Raw genomic sequence first — 17,910 nt, forward strand, 5'->3', positions numbered from 1 at the left:
AAAAAAAAAAAAAAAAAAAAAAAAAAATAATCTATCCTCGTTTGTCGGATAATTGGTGTTTATACGGAACCGTAAACCTTCGAACGACTGCCCTTTCAGGAGGGTAGAGTTCAGAAAAACAACGATATAGATTCTCTTCGAGAGGGTCAGAGCAACCCCTGCTCCGATGGATATCGACTTGGCCAAACTTGCCTCTTCCTGGGGATCGGATTAAACAAGGTTGACTGAGTCTCGCGGCCATTTAAACGCATTGTCAAAATCCGAACGTCATGCTGGCACGCCTGCACTCGAAAGTTTCAGGAGGGTTATTACGTTAGTTTTCAAACTGAGAGAAACTCGGTTCCGCAGAACTGTGCTTATGCGAGCTTCATTCGAAGGAAATTTTAGTCGGCTACTGCCCGACTAAACGAACCGTTGCATTGAATCCATTCCTTTCGATATGAATTCCTATCGTAAGAATAAAAAATCACCGAAATAAATCGCACTTTCGCGAGCCAGTTTTGTATGTTTTATTGATAAAAAAAAAAAAGAAAAAAAATAGAGCCGTTTGGCTTGCGAGAGACTCGCGCGTACAAGTTACGATCACGTCGATCAGTCGAGAGGTCGGTGAATGAAGCGAGGAAAGGAGCGGAAGGCACCGGAGGAGAGGATCGGAAAATGGTTTCTCGAGGCTGGTTCGCGTCTCGTCTTGCGCGGTTATTTTCGACCCGCTCTATTTCTGCCGGCGCTCCCTGCAACGGCCGAGGATCTCCCGCGCGTTTGTTGATAAACTTATTTCGTGCGAAAGCGGGGGAAAATGGCGATCGAGGGTAGAAGACAGCGAGAAACGACACCGGGGACCGAGTATAAAAATAAAAGGGTTGGCCAGCCGCCAGAGACCTCCTTCCCTCGGCTCTTTTCTTATTCTTCTGCGGAGACTCGCAGGCCCCATGCCAAGCCGCGCGCCGACTGCCTAATTTACCCGTAAAACGACTAACGCCGATCCCCGCGTCACGTTCGCTTTGACAAACCGAGCTCGATACTCCGATCGATCTCGTTCCGCGCCAAATCGCAGTCCAATTGAACGTCGGAAATTCTGGACTCGCGCTTTCATCGACGATAATTCGCGTTACCGCATTAAAGGAGCCGGCTCCCTTTTGCCTTTGCCAACGTCGATTGATTAAGTTAGAAAAATTTGCCAAATGTCCAGCTGGACAAATTGTAAGTTTAACAGTTTAAATTAAATAATAATAAAAAAAAAACATCGATCTTGCGTCTAGTTTTCTACCGACGCAATTCTGCGAGAAACCATCGAACGAATCTGTGCGGTCTCGTTACGTTTGACGAGCGAGAGTTTAGAAATTCAGTGTTTAGCGAGTATGCAACAAAGGGATGAAAATAAAAGTACGAGGAGGAACGAGGGAAGAAGGACACGTTGCTGGACGAGTATCATAGCGGTGTAAGTTGCTTATTGTTTTTTACAAAAGCGTTCCTGTTGTTCGTCGTTTATTATTGTTTAAGCGTGAAACGAAAGCGATGATTTTTATAGGAATTGAAGCGCGTGACTAAAGTCGACTTCTGCGAATCTTAACGCACATCACCGTGTCGTTAATACAGATTGTTATTGTTAATCGTCACTGTTATCGCGAATACAAGTGAACATTCTCCGTGCCACGTAATTTATCGTTGGGATTAAAGTGGCACGTCTTTCATAAGAGAATGGATGATCGACGTAGAAACGAACTAGGTCAATCTGTACGAACGAGTTCGATTTCCTTTGCTCGCACTTCAAGTGGCTCGTACACGGTCATCGAGTCGATCTTCGAGTTCGCGCGCATGTTTCTCGAGTACCCGGAGCGCTAAATCGCTTACATAAAAATGGTAAGGATTGAGAGCCACTGGTCATTCGGTTCGTCGACATCGCCTCGGCGACACATTTCTTTCCGTTCACGGAACACTCTGTGACAGCAACGACGACGACGACGACACTGACAAGTTACGAGAGTCTGAAAAAATAAGAACCGATTCCGTATGGGCAACACATGACAAACTCCAGCTATTCCGACAGGAGATCGCGTTGCTTCTTTTTTTCGTCATGTTCTTCGCCGGTTCTTTTGTCTCTTCGGCAGTGTCGAGACAAAAAAAAAAAAAAAAAAAGGGGGGAGAAAACACGCAGACGTTAATCCATTAAGTTAACTCGTTTCTACTCCTTTTTAGTCGATTTATATTATTAAATTTCATGGAATACACGTCACGATCGAAAATGGCAGAAGAAAAATGCGATAAGTCCATTTTTGTTGATATTCGATAGATATGGACAACATCGAACGACCACGTTGAGAATTATATCATCGTAAAATTTCCTTCTTACACAGTTTATCTTCGTCGAGTAACGTAACCTACGTTACACAATCCACGTGGTTGGGTAACCATCAACTGTGAACGATATTGCTTCTCATTCCAATGAAATTCGTGACTATGCCACGTAATTTTCCTCGGCGATTCCACGCATTCTCTTCGTACTTTCGTTTCACTCCTTCAATCATCATTAATGCGAGCTTCTCCTGATGTATTCGCCGTTACTGGCGCACTGTGGCGCATCGTGTTGAATTCCACAAAGTTTCAACCGATAGACTCTCGAATCTCGTATTTTCTTCTTATCAAACAAAAATCTTCCTTTCACATAACAACGATTATTCTAGCACGCTGTTTATTATTTCGTTTCTTTTTTAATTCCAAGTATACGTCCAGCCTTGCTTTTTCCTACGATCGTCAAACTCCGCTCTTTATCTTAACCCTTTGCGCTGCGAATTTCACTTCAATTTCGTTACCAGCAGCTCCCAACGCTTTCGAGTGTTTTATTTGAAATTTACTTGGACTAAAAAATAAGACGATTTAAATAAACAAAGGAGGAAAGAAATTCGCTTAAATACCAGTTTTATTCACGCTATCGTTGTATTTTGCAATTTTTAAGTGTACGATACATCCTGAAACAATTTCCAGCATGCAATCCTCCTTTTCTTTCGCGCGTTTCACAAAAAAAGCTGGACACGAAAGAAGGTCGAGTGGAACTCGACGAAGGAGCTCCTGAGATAAAAACCGACGTCTACCCACGCTCGACGCAAGAGTGCAGAAGGTTAATCCCAAGATTCGATAAAAATTATTGTCCAAGTAATAAGAATCGCGTTTGAGCAGCAGCAAACCTTGAACTTGCGAGGGTGTCAGAAGGCGGCGGTTAATTCTCATTCAGTAATCCGAGTATTAAAGAGGTTAACGGCACGGGCCGGCTGTCTCGGATTTTCAGCAGAGGCGGAGGCGAGATGTCCCCATTGTTTCTGAATTATTTATTAGCCGTAGTTTGGATCGCAACGATTGAATGGTCAGTGACCGGATGTGACGTGCCTGCGGGCCAAGATGGCCGGCAACGATAATTACTCGCGTGTTTACGACCGATAAAGCTTCAATGCCCCACCTCCTACACGCGCCACGGAGTGCACCTATGTGCCAACTCGCGCACCCAGTCCGATCGAGAGAGGTGAACTCGACACAGGCAGAGAGGGAGATGCGTGTGAGTACACAAAATGTCACGAGCACGGCCCTCGACATGGCTGGACATAGAGGGAACCTCGATGCAATTCGATGGCTTTGACACTGGTTATTATGAAATTTAAGCCAGCTCGCCAATATGCCTCAACAATATCGTTCACGCCGTAATTTTAATGGTCGGTAATCATATTTTCGTAAATTTCGTTGAGGATAAATAAACTATGTTTGCAGTGACAAAGTGACGCAATTACAAAGGCTGGATAGTCTATACATTTTTTCGTGTTTCATAATATTATTAATCAGCTGTAGATTAATATTTGAAATTATGTTAAATTCTCAAAAAAAAAAGAAGAATAATAAATAACTTTAATCGCATAAGATGATTTATAACGGAAAGATGATGGGAATAGTAGTAAATTTCAAGGCGAATTTGAAAAAACGTTGCTTTTAAAATCACGTCACTTTTCTCTACCATTTCAATTTATGAAATCGACAAATATGGCTTGCCGATCGTTCAACAAATATGTAAATAAACTCGGAGATTTAATTTATGTACATAAAATTTTGTGCATAAACCGTCCCCACGATGCGAATACACGCGTAAAAGTGTTCAAGGAATACTTTCACAAGAATGTAAAAATTTATTAAGAAAATTTACATACCCGATTGACTACACGACAGATAATGAGCTTAAAATACAAAACGTTGGCTGGATTATAGCTTTGCCTATAGTCTTAACTCTTTGTGGGCGTGAGTTAACGGCCTTGAAAGCATAACAGTAAAAACGACTTCACCGACGGTCACGGTACGACGACTCCGGAATCTATGCGCCAAAATCACCAGCCAGAACGTGTAAAACGCGTTGCGAATGAAAAGTGCCTGCATAGAATTCGCAGCGGGCAAATCATCTCGTCGAACGCTATCGTCGATTCTATCTATCTACGTCACTGACAACAAATATGTATTTAGCTGTAAATCGAGCACGCGTCGCTCCGACACTAACGTAATCAGGACTTTCAGCCGGCTATGTTCTATTAATAAACTATAGTTGCCTTCCTTACCGTCGCGATAATACATCTTCGATGATAATTATGCCGAAGGTTCACCAGCTGGCTCGACCGCTAATCGTAATGGGGCAATAAATACTATCTCGTTTCAACCAGCACATTGCAATTTCCTTGGAACGCAACGTGATAGAATTACGAGACAAAGATAAAACGTTCAACGATACTTTTCAAATTCCTCCGACAATTCAACTCGCACGATTTTTCCGTCCACGCGATTTTTCAATTGCCGCGAATCGTTTTCGCGATTTCCCAGTTTTTAGTTCACATTCGTTCAACTTTCGATGGAAAATAATCGACACGGATAAAACTGTGATCGTTCGGTCGAACGGTATCGCAGTTTTCGATTTCAAAGTTCATTCTCCATGCTGGATCCGTTATTCGCGCTTCGTTTGAGACACGGGGCCCGTAGGAGAGTTTAGTTGATCGTACGGCGAGGAGAATCGGGAACACTCGATCGTTATTAGATATGGGCTTTATGGGAGGCCGTAAACACGGAAACGAGCTAGAGGGGAGAAGAGGACACGCGTATAACCGGGCTCTGCGTGATCCAGCTACGTACCTGTAGGCTGACCTAACCCCTGCGAATAGCTCTCTCCGGGACATCGATCGATCTACAGGGTGTCCTAGAATTTATCGTTTCCTGCTACAAAACGTTATACCGTAATACGGACAACACGCTGCCTTTGACGCCAGTCTTGGTCGATCGATAATCGCGCCCTTTGCCTCGTCACCGCCGGGAATACCATGTGCAGTATGCAATCCCCGATCATATTTCGTCGCCAAGACTTTCAGTCAGCCGCGCGAATTGAAATTCGACGCGTATATTCCTTTTCGCGCCTCACGACCATGGTCGCCTATTTGTGAGTAGAATATGCATGAATAAATTAGGCAGCGTGTTGAAATATGCGTCGATGCACTGATCTATTGATATTCAGACTCTGTGACCCCCGACGAATCATTGCTCCATGTTATTTATTGGTAATTATTCTTGTTCGATTATTTATTTCTATCGTTGTCACGATTATCGTTGAATCGATTATTTTTTCATATTTCAATATTGCTTCGATATTAACTTAATGTTTCAATACCGTTTATTACTCAAATATTAATCAGAACAGTGACTTTGACGAGATATTAAAAATTCGCTGCAATCTATGAGGTACAATTATCGAAACTTTTATTTCGAGATACTTTTAAACGAGATTAGGTTCTACGAAAACGTTGTCTTCGCACTACTTCGATGAATCACGTTTCTTGAAGAGTGTATATATATACACACACACACGCGCGTCTAGATCTCGAGAGGCCGCCTCAGGGCCGTGAGAAGCCGATACGGTGAACCCTTTCAAGGCCTCGGCTCGTCGAACCGATGAATCCCAGCGCATATGTTTACACGATAGATAGTCGAATAGAGTAAAGAGCCGTGGAACACGGCCATTTCACGCGTACTTGTCATTCGCTTGCTCTCGTTAATGGCTCTGTCGTTAATCCCTTTCGTTCAACAGACAGCTGTATGATCGCTGAGACGAGATGGACAGCCGCTCGTTCTTGGAATCGCTGATCCGGCTGCGTCGTCTAATCGCGTAATTAGCGCGCTGGCATGTGCCGTCGTCATTGTATGATAATTATATTTAGTGGAACGACGATTATATCACGACGATTCTCTTTGTGCTGTCATCGTATTTCGTTGCTTTTTTAGAAATCCGCACACGTCCCTATCTCCGCACATTTATCATAGCTCGATGGAAATTAGACACACAGCCGGCAGTCCATTTAGTCTATTCTCTGTCATTCTCTGTTTGAAAATTTGAGGATGCAAAAACGCATAGAACGCAAACAATATGCGAACATATAATTACAAAGTATACATGTTAGATGGATATTTAAATGATAATTCGGTATAAATAATAAGTTAAAGAAATCCTCTACACGTAGATTCCATATTCTTTAACTAATAATAATGGTATCGATACGAAGTGTGGTCGTTGCGTACTAAGACATACGACAGGTAGAGCCTATGTTCTATAAAATCAGCAAAGTGTCTGGTGATAACACGAAATCGATGGAACGTTGGATAAAAGAGACGTTTTACTGGAGCAAGTAAAGGAACGGAAGAAGTGGGTAGACAGCTTTGAACGGGTGTTGTTCGGGTCACGAACCGGTCGCATGTTTTGCTTAGGCTGCCTCGGCCATTATATTTTATTGTGTTGCACCGGTGACGTCACGACCAATTGACCTCCCCTGAGGCCACTCGGTGAGTTTAACGCCAGCCAATGGCTTCGTGGTACGTGCGTGTAACTCTCTGCGTTCTGTGGCAGTCGTTATTCCTGGACGAGACGACGGTTTCTGGTGCGCCGGCTTCGTAGCCGAAATGGGACGACCAGAGCATAGCCCTGTAGCGAGCGAAACAGAGAACGAACGACGGAGAGCAGAGTCATGGGCCACTTTAACGTCGCGTCTCGACGCCGGAAAGTCTCCCTTGTTTTTTCTGGAACTGCGCCGACGTGACTCTCCCGGCCGGCAGAGTAGAAGCAGTCATTAGGTTCAAAGGCTTCTCGGTATCGGACGTAAACGGGTCTCGAGCAAAGTGTAGCTTTTGGCAGAGACCCTGCTGCGTGGAAATAGGGATTCAACGCTGGTAATACGTTTTTTACGACCGCTTCGACTTCGCCACTGGCTCTCTTCCATTCGATACGCTCGGATTCGCTTTTCGATACTTCCTCTCGTCGGCATACTCTTATACAACCGACTGTTATTCCACAGTGCTTTCGACTATCAATGCGATTCGCTGCTGAAACGAATACATAACGAATGCTATGGTTTTCTATTTTTACTCTTTTAACATTAGAACCACCACACCAGTCAAATCCATTGGTTTTACAATTTTATTTTCAAATTCCTACTTCATCTTATAGCTTTTTCTTGCAGTGATGTAACGATTTTCGCAACGATGACTAAAAGAATAATATAATGAATTCTATTTTGTTTTTTATGTATTCAAAATTATACCAGCAGATCTTGGACGAAGCACTCACTTTCTCTCTTCTCTCATTGTGTATAGGCCTGTTAGGTGAGAGCCTTACTGAAGAGTCCATGCTAGCAGATGTATTCAAACTAGAAATAATTTTGTATCAAAGCTACTTATAGCAGTGAAAATGACTGGCACTTGTCAAAGTGTAAAAGGATCCTGCTATCTGTTTATCGAACTCCAATTAACCAGTTTCCCCGTTTTGTGCAACTTCGATTGTACGTTCGATATGACGATATCAGTTATCAGGAAAATTCCGGATCGATCGCTAGATCGCTAGATACTAACGTTAGAAATACCACAGCAGTCAAAACGACTGGTTCTACAATTTTATAAATATGTCAACCCTCGTTTAGGGATCATGGTCCCGGACGGATTAATAACATCAAAAATGTATTTATAAAACATGTAACTGCTTCTGTAAGAAAGTAATAAATCAATAAATATAAAAGTATTCTATTATTAGGTATTTTTTAAGGACCAGTCATTTTCACTGGTTTTGGTAGAAATAGCTTCGCGTTAACTATCGATAGTTCTAGTGTTAAAGGCCGATCTACGAGTGATCGTAGAAGAACGTAGAAGCTTCGTCACCCGAGTGTTTGATATTCTCTTGAAATAGAATTCTGCAACGTGTAATATTTGTCTTATTATTATTTGATGTGTCAACGTACGGTAATAGAGTAACAAATATTTGTTAGAGATAGATTTCTTCTTTATTGGTGTATTATGTCGTACGATACGTATTGATTGTGGATGGTCACGGTTATTTTCCAATCGATTGTATTTCTATCTCTTCGTACGCGTCAGTCTGTTCGTCTTTTTTCTTTTTTTATACAATATAGCAAACACACTGATAAAACTAGTGATATAACACGGTGATAGAAGATTTATCGTGTCAGTTACCGTTCAAACAAAATGAACGCTTATCGCGAACACACCCACATTCCACATTGGAATGTTGCGACTCGATCGATGTCTCTAATTGAAAAATTCTAATGGATCTTGAGTATTTTTCTGCCACACACTACGCAATTCCTTCCATCTTGTTTTACTTAAATCGTTAATCCTACGATTTACTTTTAATCAAAAGCGAGTAATTGACTCGGCGCGTTCTCCTCGGATGAAAATGGGCAAAGATGAGCGCTGACCTCTGCTTTCCTGCTTGACAAAGGGATGACTCATCGAGTTCTAGTCTAGGTAGCCTGACCTATACTCTTATACCTATCCTCGGGAATTGCTCAGAATTTAAACTACTCAAAAGACCTATAATTTTTATTCATGCGCTGACACAGTGTATTGCGTGTAGAAAAGGAAACAACTAAGAATCGAATTTCTCGAGAGAATCCACCGTGAAAGAATCTTCTTGACATATTTTTCGTCGTAAGAAAAAGAGGAAAAAAAGAAAATAAATAAAACGTAAACTTCTTAACTCTTCTTCATCGACGTAAAAAAGTTATTGGACATTTCTTTGGCGAACGAAATGAAATAGAGGCAAGTTTCACGCGAGAGAAACCCAAGCACCCAGCTATTAGTTAAAAACTTTTACTCCTGACTTTCCCGATCTCGTTAAACCTCCGCCAGAGAAAAAGCTTCAAGTTCATCGAAGTCTCCGCTCTATCTCTCAGCCTGTAATTACAAATTCCCGAGATTCGTTAACTCCAAGTATGCAAGAGTCTTATACTTATCTGTCTTTAAAAGCTCGTTTATTGCTCGTATCTACTTCAACGACGTTAACCTTCGCCTCGCAACCCGACAGATCAGTATTCATTATTCAGTTTGTTAGCTTTATGCCCGTTTTGCTGACTTATCGTCATTAACGACGTAAACTCGGTAGATTCTCGTACCGCGGTACCGGTGGTGCTCATTTGCCTTAGCGTGGGATTTTCTCTCTGTGTTAAACTAAATGCGTAGATGCATCGACAATGAAATACGTATAGATTCTTCTAACTTAGAAATTACAGAGCTTGCCAGATATTTTATTCGTGGAAACGCTCACAGTTTACTTATGGAAAATCCCAATTTTACAGAGCTGAGACAGCAGATTCGGTCTGGTTCCAGCTATCCAAAAATTTCGCGCGAGATCGTTGGCTATCGTTCGGTAGAATGGCGGTACTGCCGTGTACATTATGGAACCATTGTTGCGCTCGCGTCTCGGCTTGGCAACTAATTAATTCAGCTAATAAACGTCGGCGTGGATTCGAATAGAACAGGTGGCAAACGCTGTATCCACAGAAATTATTGCGTTACGCTGCACGCCGTGACGAGACGAAGAGAAGACGAGAAGAGACGACAAGAGAGAAGAGAAGAGAGGAGAGGAGAGGAGAGAGGAGGCGCGCGTGCGCTTCATTCGCCCGGCAGAAAGTTGTTCCTATTAAAAACAGTCATTACGAGGCGGCCGCGTGCGTTTACTCATTAACGGGGAAAATAACGTTTGCCAATCTTTCTGGCTGAGCCAGCAATTAGAGCAAATAGCGAGATGAAAGTTTTCACCGATAACATTGTATGCGCGCGGCCGCTTTCAAATGCCTTGCAACGTGGAACAACGCGCGAGGGGCCGCGTTGAGAAATATTTTATGGACACTCCGTTACGTTAACGACGTATTTAATTAAAGGATGCAACTGATAATTAGCGGCTCCGCTGATTTGCGATTAAACGTGGAACCGCGCCGCAGAAAAGGCTAATTACGATAAAAATTCATCTCGAAACGCGTACTTCGTCTTGTTCAACAGCCGCGCGTTTACAATGACGAATGAATATGAAACGAAATTACATTTGCAAACAGGTAGATCAAACTTCGTGATTTTCCTCGTTACCCGGCCTTTTAATTCTCCCCGTTTCTGATCGTCCTAACCCTCCTTCTCACCGATTCTATTAGGTCAGCCGAAAAATAACGCGCAAATTCCTTGGAAAACAAGTCGACCTCGATAGCCCGCGACTTCTTCCAGTCGAAGGAAGCTCCAGGGGAGCACGAGAAAAAAGAATGGAGTGGGTCAGGAGACGTCTTGCGCTTGTGTTCCAGCAGAGATCATCGAAGTCACGAGTTCGTACTTACGCACGAGGAACACCTACGGCGAAGCAACTGGGAGAGTGTTCTTCCTTTCACCTTTCCCCTCCATTCCAGTCTTTGGAGCTGAATAGAAAGAAAGAGAGAGAGAGAGAGAAAGAGAGAGACCTGCCGAAACGAAATCGGGAAACAGTTTGGAGGAAGGATGGCGAGAAAGAGAGGCAGGAAAGTACCCTGGTGAGTTTATATCGCGACGGGACTATCAAACAGGGGCGGATACGAGGATCCCTTCGAGCCATAATTCTCGACCCAGTCGTCGTGGGTGTACTCTCGGTTAAGGGGATTTCACGCAGACAAGTTCTCGCGTGGCTGTGTTGAGGCGCCTCATACACACACAAACACAGAGAACCAGGCAAGGTTACATAGGCGGGCAGACGAGTGCAGGAGTCACTGGCGGCGATCTGTGTCTGAGATATGCAGTCCGACAGGGAGACCGGAGCCAAAGGGGGAGAGCAGAGAGTCAGGGAACTGGTGTATCGAACAAAGAGAGACAGGTCGATATCTCTGTTCTGCCTGCTCACTGGGATCCCTTCTACGCGAGCGAACAAGCGACCGAACGACCGAGCCAACAGAGGAGGGGAAAAGAGGGATAACGTGGCAAACGGAGAACTAGCTGAACCGGTTTGACGGACCTCGACTGGTTTCATTAAACCCCGGTTGTAACCTCCTCCGTTACCTCCTCCTTCTTCTCTCAGGCCAGGGCTCTTTCCATCGTCTCGTCGCTGTGTACACGCACGAGCGAGGCTGAAAAGCCATTCGTGGCTCGTTTCTCTCGTTCCTGAGCGACGAGAGCACACCAGATTTGCCTCTCTTTTCTCTGCACACTGCCGTGTAACTGCAACTACACACAGCAATAGAGACGTAGTGTGTGTATGTGTGTGTTTTTGTGTGTGTGCGTGTGTGCGCGACTAGAAAGAGGTAAGGTGCAAAAGGAAAGTCCCGGATAATTGCCGTGGTCCCGTAATGTCTACACACCGATGCGCTCTTCCCATTCCACCTAAGCCTCTACACACCTTTGTGCATCGCGTCGCCCTACTAAAAAATCATTACGAGATTTCCTAGTTCTTTCGCCTCGATTTTAACGTGCAATTACTTTTTCCAGCCATCCGCCACAAATTCACCTTCCGACCAGTATTTTCCCAAGAAGTACACGGTACGTGTCAATGACTCGTGGACATTCAAAAGGAAACTATAATATCGCTGGCGGTTATTCTCGGGCGTATCCATGCCATGATTTCGCTTGCCTACGTGCTGGCCCATCCATGGCCGGGCTTTTTCTCCTTCTTGAAACGAAAGGGTGTCCGGAGAGCGGGGTAGAATGAGAGGGTTGGTTGAACGAGGGATTCTGCGAACCGTGAGCCTGCGAGTCGTTGGATCAATACGCCGTCGAGTAATTGCGGTGTAACGATCGAGGGGGCGAAGAAGCCCTTCCCCTCTCGCCCTATGCCCGCCCTCTCTCTTTCTCTCTCGGTCTCACCCTCTGAAAACACGTCGATATGCACGCAGATATCACGCGGATGATTCAGACGCGATGCTTCAATCGAGATAGCGATTTCATTTCTCCTATCGCGCACTCCCGACCCACGCTATGCTCCACACACTCTGCTCGCTCCTTGCGCACTCGTCAACGGCAAACAGTTCCATTTGAGAGTTCGTTCCTCACGTTTTCGCCAATATCGCTGGAAAATTGTTTCAGCAACGCGCAGTTTCACCGAGCGCGAATCATCTCCGCGCAACGATTTCCGCGAAACTCGCGATAAAATTACGCGAACCCGGTCGTCCACGTGAACGTTTGTCAGAGGAAAATGTAACGATCGTGGAAACCATCTTATCTGGATAAAAGCTTCCAACAGGATTCTCCAGCGATTTTATCGTATGGAAATCATTCGCATCGGAGCAACGTTCCACGCGCTCTCTTTATTACGACCTTGTTCTCCGGCACGGCTCTGTCGCCTCGAGCGGTTCGCTTCCCCCGAATTAGTAAATTACGACCGGCAATTACCCGTTGGTTAAACGTAATCGTTACCACGGAAACGATCTTGACCGCACTCAACAGCTTTGCTACCTTCCAATGCCTATTTAAAGCGAGCCCCTTCTACGAAACGCTCCTTCCAGCTATTGTTGTATATACTTGTCCATGAAAGTATTCGAGAGAGAGAGAGAGAGAGGGTGAAAGAGAAATTTCTTTGGTATTACGATGAAACACTACTACTGTAATCGCACTGATACAAGTTGAAACCAATCCGAAAATGTATATACAAGTTACAAGACATTTAGCGCAAAACGAATCTTCTGAATATTAAAGTTTCGCTGAATACCGAAGCTTATTTTAATGTAATGGATAATTCGATTAGATCGAAAATGCAGAAAACTGACGATATTACGACAAAGAGTGTACTATCGCGAGTGTTCGAATAGCTCTGTATCATAGGTGTTGAAATACTTTCGCGAATCAATACTGCGAAAGATCACCAGAATCAGCAACGAGCTGCAATTCTACACGCGCGCGCATACACACACACACACACAGAGAAAAAAAAAGGAACTGGCACCATTCTGCGAGAACGGAACATCTGTTTTTGCGTCGATCCGATTTCAGCAACGAGAGCAGCCGTGAAGGGGGCTTGGCAAAAAAAGGGAAACCTAGATCGTTCGTCATTTCTATCCTTTTAACGTTGCGTGACTTTGCGCGACTCCTTATCTAATCTTCCGCTCGTAATCTTTGTTCACGCGAGAAAGACCGTGAATTTAGGTTACACCGTAGTATGCACAGAGAGAAAGGGAATGAAAGAAACGGAGGAAAAGAGACGTCAGAGAAAGACAGATGCGGCGTGCATGTACACGTATAAATAGACGAAGAATCGCTGAAAGCCGAAAGCGACGGAAAATCCTGGCCGCTGGCCAAACGTCGCGAGATAAATAATTTATCACTATCGTGTAAACGTGAGTGGTCGGGCCAGCTGGTTCGTCCGCGTCGCACAACTACTTATCCGTCATTGTCCATTTTCTCCATCTCTCGTCTTCCTTTCGACCTCTTCAAATCTCTCTCTCTCTCTCTCTCTCTCTCTTCTTTCTTTTCGCTCGTGTACAATTGCTGGCAAAAATATTCGAACGCTCAAAGCTCGCTACAAGTCTCTTATCTTGCTTTCTGTGTCTCGTATGAAACATTTCCAAATCCAGTAAAGCTTTGAACAAATCTGTGCATGCGACATAACTACGAATACGAGTTTCTAGGCTAATATATAGCTTGTAGTTTCTATGTAGATACGTTTCTAAATTGACTTCAAATTCGATGAATATAGTCGTGACAGTCGTGTCCACGGTGCCAATGAAACTTCGAAATGTTTTATATCGCACATAATACATAAATAAACGTTTTCTACGTTGGAATACTTTCGCGAGCCACTGTACGCTTCCAAAGCGGTCGTTGGAATCCGCTAGCATCTCCAAAAACTTTGCATCTTCTCAGGACCGTTTCTTCGACCTTTCTTGCCTGTGAGCGTGGTCGAGGCATGAATGACGATCAAAGAAGGTCGGCGGATCGTGTAAAACCGTCGTCGTAAATCCGTGCCATTTCTTCGCGTCCTCGGCGAGGCGCTATTTCGCGTATCGTTTCTTGGTGGGCGTGCCGTGAAGTTAGGATCGCTGTTCGTTGAAATACGAATGGTTTCGCAGATTTAAGCCAGCGTAATCTTGCACATGGCCACGCGTTTAATGGTGACATCCTCCTTGTCGACCGATGATCTTGCAGTTACTCTTGACCAACTTTCTGCCTTTGAACGATTACACTCTCACACAACCTCTATTAAACCATCTATTTTTAGTTCCATATAGCTGCAGTTTTCCAAGCGAATAAATACACCGCCGCTCGAAAGTATCCGGAGACAGTTGTTTCTTTTTCACATTTCCACACTCTTGAAATTCAACAGCGTTTATTTACATTGACGGCGAGGCGATTTCTTGGAAACAAAACTGAATGGACATAAGGAAAATTCGAGCGATCTAGTCCTGTACAACTATCGGTTCATCGAGTTCTTGCAGAACGAATTGCCGAATCTGGGTTAAGTATCGTTACATACACGGAATTTAACTCCAGTCAATATTGACTCAGCTTTCGTCGTATTACTTGGAATTCCAACTTGAGAAAGAAAGTTGCCGCTCTCCGCGAATCTTTCCAATACACGTAATCCTTTCTCCAGCTGGATAATTAAAATATATAGGTTGCTGATACGAGCGCGATATCGAAATGGAAATCGCTTTGCCGGATTTATCATATAGCCGGATCATCCTGTTATTTCGAATTTCATTGTTCCGGGATCTGGACAGGATTAAACGCTATTGTCTCTGAACGTGACATTTTTATACAGTTATACATATTATTATATTTTTAAATATTGTAAAAAATTACGCGGACATTCAAATTTTCGCAAATAACGATTTAGAAAAAAGATTCAAATCTTCTACTCTAAATAAAAGTTTCCTCTAAATAAAATATTTCATCGAATCTCCGATGGTTACAGAAATAACAGCGTAGATACGTTCAAATATAACACGTGTTAGCGCATAATCTTTTGTAAAGTAACGAAATCGTGCGCGCATTTACTTTTTTCTCGCCAACAGATTAAATTTATCCGCTACCTTTGTTATCAAAATATCGCGGTGTTCGCAGATGCTGATACGAGCTACGTGTGCCGATAGCCACGTGAATAATTCTCGGTCTGGATGACCTGGTTTAAAGTTCGAAACCGAGCGAAACCAAGACTACTATATAATACTTTTAACCTGTTATTTCACACACCAAGTTTTTGTTCGTGTCTCGAGAAACGAAAGCGGAAAATTATTATAAGAATGTATCCACGTATCTGTCAGTCTATAATATTAACTTAAACATCAGCGCACAGATTATAATTAAGATTTCGAGTCGAGGTCCAAAACAGGTTTTACCTGCTAATTGCATGCAATCAGGTGGATCAGGTTTCTGCGTTACTTTGAATCGAGATTTCTCCTAGTCATACTTGACAGATGTTCTCCTCAATTACTGCGAAAACCTGCCACTTGGCTTGCAAGACTCCGGTGCAATGAGACTGCCAGTAGTAAAGATTCTCAAAAATTGTTTTCAATTGTACAATGTTAAATGTATAATTATAATATACTAGACTGTATTACTAGGAAACCTGGAAATTAGAATTATCGAATAGCAGAGAACAAGAGACTGAGGATTGTCGCACGTAGCAGAAGTTACAGTAAAATGTCAAAATGTCGAGGATTGTAAGCGCGCCGCGCGATGATCTAAGGACCGAGGAATTTTAAAATGGAATTCAAAACGATAAATAAGATTTCACAGGAAACACGTGATGTGGAAAAGTGCGTGAAATCGCGTTTCGCGTCTAATCTTACGCTTACGAAAAGAGGTCGGTATCAAGAAACACGACGTTATCGTGTTCCGCCGAGATAAACGAAACAGCTTCCTGAACGGTCAGCCAAAAGCTTGGCGAAGCAATTTTTGTCACGGAAACGAGAAAGAGGAGCGAGGAACGATGCGGCAGCGTTTATACGGTTTCACTTTACACAGACTTTGCTCGCGTAATCGGATAGAATCGCACCTCACAGAAATTCAAGGTATTTCTTTCTCTTAAAGCAGGCCGATGTATCGAGGAAAAGATAAAACCTCCAAAGTGTCTAATAGAATACTACATACGTATATTTTTCTTCCATTTACGGGGAAAATAGAAAATTACGAATCACGTAGTATCGATCCTTCCACCTCGAGTATTTTCTTACCTGCAACAAAAAGAAAATATAGATTTGTTAGGAACCGGTTCTTAGTGCTCGGTGAATTATAATTATTTTATATCGAAGTGTTTCGAAAGTCAAGAAATTAACGATATTAATTTCATATTTTTCTCATCTTCGTTAAATTTGTTTTCTTATAAAAAAAATCGCAAGCTTGTATTTTCTGTATATTGGATTGGCAACTAAGTGATTGCGGATTTTGTCATCAGGCGGTATTGACAGAATATACAGAAAATACAAACTTGCGATTTTTTATAAAAAAAAAAACAAATTTAACGAACCCAGGAAAAACTGGTATCTTCATCACGAGGATTTCTTCGTTTCTGGCGTTTTATCGGGTTGGCAACTAGGTGATTGCGGATCTTGTCGATACCACTCAATGACAAAATCCGCAATCACTTAGTTGCCAACCCGATAGAACGCCAGAAACGAAGAAATCCTCGTGATAAAAATAGCAGTTTTAAATCTTCCTGTGTGCTGATCGGTAGTTACTTGGTTGCACCGTCAAAGGATGAAGGCAACGTGTAGTACAGAACGTTCGACAGGAATTACATCGAGCTCGAGAAAAGTGAATGTGACCCGTGTTAATTAACGTCGATACAATCGCCAGACAATCGTGTGCTCGATTGCTGTCGGAGAAGCAGTTACGGAGAAATCTAGCGCAAGGGTTGCATTGGATTGTGTAAGAGAAACAGAGACAAACCTACGTCGAACGGGGAATTTATTGTACCGGTTAAGTTGTATAGAGGTGTTCTTAGATAGTCGAGTATATCGATGGTTAGATAAATTCATAGATAGTTCTGGTAGAGAGTGGCAGGGGAAAACAGAAGCTGATAGAGGGGACGGTCGAAGCGATGGTAACAGAGAACCGCCACAGAAAGCCATTAACAAGTTCGACACGAAAGTCGGAAAGTTAGCGAAACTACCATGAATTGCTCGTTGGTGTTGGTATATCGTCAGTTTATAGCGCAAGTTCTACTCGCTACTGTCACGCTATATACACAGAGAAGTGCGCACGGCGGAAAACTTCATGAAAACTCTCCCTGCCTGCCGACCCGGCGAAACTTTTTAATTGATTTTATTTAGTCATCTCTCATCTCCCTCTCACGCTACCTTCTCCCTTTTTGCCGCTCCTATAATCGTAGCGTGTTTGTCGACTTGTCCCTTCACCGTTCCTGCATTTTCACCGTCGCAGAAACTACTGTCCGGAAACCCTGTCGATCTTACACCCCCAGGGCTCCGATTACCATGCCCCAGAAAGTCCTCTGGTACTACGCCAAAGGATTTAATCCACTGGAACACAACCCTCTTTTTCGATGACACGCTCGATAATCCTGTCCACGTTTTCATTATTTTTTTATACATCGATCAATGGCAATTCCGTAGACCATCGCACTATGTATTTCTTCGCTTTTTTTTTTTTTTTTTTTTG

General features: G+C 43.2%; 1 protein-coding gene across 1 annotated transcript in view; it reads right to left on the reverse strand.

Moving 5' to 3' along the window:
* LOC100748410 (probable JmjC domain-containing histone demethylation protein 2C) overlaps positions 1–17,910 on the reverse strand; it is a 242,142-nt gene that overhangs the window by 101,360 nt on the left and 122,872 nt on the right.

The sequence above is a fragment of the Bombus impatiens genome, unplaced genomic scaffold (genome assembly GCF_000188095.3).
Source record: "Bombus impatiens unplaced genomic scaffold, BIMP_2.2 scf_0406, whole genome shotgun sequence".
Taxonomy (NCBI): domain Eukaryota; kingdom Metazoa; phylum Arthropoda; class Insecta; order Hymenoptera; family Apidae; genus Bombus; species Bombus impatiens.